This window comes from Trichechus manatus, unplaced genomic scaffold (assembly GCF_000243295.1).
Source record: "Trichechus manatus latirostris isolate Lorelei unplaced genomic scaffold, TriManLat1.0 scaffold00031, whole genome shotgun sequence".
Lineage (NCBI taxonomy): Eukaryota > Metazoa > Chordata > Mammalia > Sirenia > Trichechidae > Trichechus > Trichechus manatus.
In genome coordinates this window covers 9,645,867-9,648,886 of record NW_004443967.1, presented here as the reverse complement: position 1 = coordinate 9,648,886, position 3,020 = coordinate 9,645,867, and positions in this window count along the sequence as shown.

The window sequence follows — 3,020 nt, the reverse complement described above, 5'->3', positions numbered from 1 at the left end:
GGTCAAGAAGGGAGAGGGTTGACATGTTGTGGGGTTGTTAACCAATGTCATAAAACAATATGTGTACTGTTTAACGAGAAACTATTTGTTCTGTAAACCTTCACCTAAAGTACAATAAAAAATAAAAATTAAAAAGAAAAGCAAATGTCTACTAGACCTCATTTAACTTGGGTCCACAATCAATGCCCACGGAAGCAGTAGTCAAGAAATCAAATGACATATTGTATTGGGCAAATCTGCTGCAAAAGACCTCTTTAAAGTGTTAAAAAGTAAAGATGTCACTTTGAGGACTAGGGTGTGCCTGACCCAAGTCATGGTATTTTCAGTTGCCTCATACGCACGCAAAAGCTAGACAATGAATAAGGAAGACCGAAGAAGAATTGATGCCTTTGAATTATGGTGTTGGCAAAGAATATTGCATATACCATGGACTGCAAGAAGAACAAACAAATCCGTCTTGGAAGAAGTACAGCCAGAAGATAGGATGGTGAGACTTTGTCTCACGTACTTGGGACATGTTTTCAGGGGGAACCAGTGCCTGGAGAAGGACATCGTGCTTGGTAGAGGGTTGGTGGAAGACAGAAAGATCCTCAATGAGATGGATGGATGGACAAAGTGGCTGCAACAATGGACTGAAGCGTAACAACGATTGTGACAATGGCGCAGGACCGGGCAGTGTTTTGTCCTGTTGTACATAGGGTTGCTGTCAGTCAGAACCAACTCGACGACATCTAACAACAACCCTTGGCCACAATCATAACGTGCTAGAAAGGACAACTCTGGATCAGATTATTCATTTTAAACATTGTAATTTTTGTCACTGGAAACAAAAAGCCACGCTCCTACCACCTAGGCATATAAACTACTGATAAGTCTCTGCGGTCCTACCAGGAGGCTCCTTAATCTTACGTGACTGGAATAGGCAGTTGTGGTTTTCATGTGTTTAGTGCTCCTTCCTCCTCTTCTGGTAACAACCATTCCACATGGCCCCGATGTCCTTCCCTCCCCTAACCCTAGCCATGGGGCAGGCAAGCGATACGGTCTGGCCAAAAGGGTCCTTTCCAGGATGTTTTTGCTGGTTTTCAGAAAAGATTCTCTCTTTGCACTGGGGTTGCTAAGCTGTTATTTGACCCCCTGATCCAGCCAAGAATTGAGCCCAAGGAGAGACAAGCAGAGCTGAGAGATGGGGAGAAAGAACCTAGGGGGAGGGGAGGGGAGAGGGAGACTTTCTTTGAATCCTTGGTTCCAAAAATCCAGAAATACCTCTAGATTCCAAGACACGAGTCCATTATTCTCATTGTTGTTTAAGGTAGTTAGACTTGAGTTTTTATCACATGCTACCAAAGGATTTCTGAATACCGCAGTTGGGATCTTTTACATTCTACTCCTTTCATTTCATATTTTATATATTATATTTCATGTTTCTACATTATCATAATAATTTTCATTTTTAATGGGGACATGCCCTGACCTGGCCACCTAGCCTGCCGACACCAAAGCAGACCTCACTGGGTGTCATAACCCTAACTTGGCAATGTCATGGGTGCAGAAGGGGCAGCTGGCACCACAACGCCAAGGGGCAGCCCTCGTCCACAGAAGACCACCTCCAGCCACCCAGGCGCCCACCTCCCTGACAAACCCAGGTATCGCCAGCTACGCAGAGCCTGGGCTTTTGACTACAGAACACCTGCCCCATTCCTGCCCGCACCCCACACCTCACCCTCTCTGCTAGACCGGGATCCCCGCTTGGCAATAAAATGTTACTACTCAGTACTCAATCTTTGGTCTATTAGTCTATTTTTTTATTTAACAGATCACAAGTTACTTACATCATCCACAGGTTATTCTTAGACAGGCAAGTTTTACGATCAAGGGAGATACCATGTCCATCCCCCACCCCCACCCCCAATTTGCCCCAGTGCCTGGCACAGAGCTGTAAGGATTTAAGACATACGTATTGGGTGAATGCATGAATGAATGAATACTCCTATGTGCCAGCCACTATGCCATTTTTCAAATTACATATAACACTGCCATAAAACCTCTTTCTACAGCTGTGCCAGCTTCATTTTGTCAAAAGATATGTTCCCAGAGAAGTTTGTGGATAGCAGTGTGGGGACAGAATCTGAAGAAAGACCTGTGTTAGGAAAAGCTACTTGAACACTCTGGCAAAGCCTCACTGAACCTGTCATCAGCCCTGGGAGGGGAGTGCACAAAGCCCATCTATCATGCATTCCCTGGTATGAAGGTGCTAAAGCTTACTACCCCCTTTGCCCACAGGAAACAGCAGCCCTTGTGACCACATAGAGACAAGGAGACCCTCAACTGGCATGGCCCATCCCAGCTTATGCATACCCTTTGTCCTCCATGTGGTTCTCATAGAAGCCCTGGAGATAGGAAATGGCATCATCCCCATTTTACAGATGAGGAAACTGAGGCTGAAAGAGGAAAATTATTTGCTATAGGTCACTCTGCCAGTAAGTGGCAGATGTGGGACTAAAGCACAGGTTTTTCCAATCCCAAATCCCCACTCTGGGCAATGAACTGTAGTCATGGATGGACCAGGGGGCCCCCAGCAAAGCCAGCAGCTGGGCTTCAGGACTGAGGTCTCTGGCACAATCCTGCTCCCTCCAGCTCTCAGGCCTTGTGGCCTGGGCATCTGCAATCCCAGATGCTCCAAGCTGTGAAGCATCAAAACTTGTTGCCATCGAGTCAATTTTCACTCATAGCGACCCTATAGGATGGAACAGAACTGCCCCATACGGTTTCCGACACTGCAATCTTTATGGAAGCAGACTGCACAACTTTCTCCCGTGGCAGGGCTGGTGGGCTCAACCCGCTGACCTTTTGGTTTGCAGCCAAGCACTCAAGCCCCAGGCTTCTCTGGTCCTCTGTCCTTTAGAAAATGTGTCCCTTAAGGTGCTACCATACGCTGACAGGAGGCAACACCGAGGTCCATTCTAGCCCCACAGCCCACAGCAGCTGCCCCTGACTGGGGAGACCCCACTTGTTTTATTTTA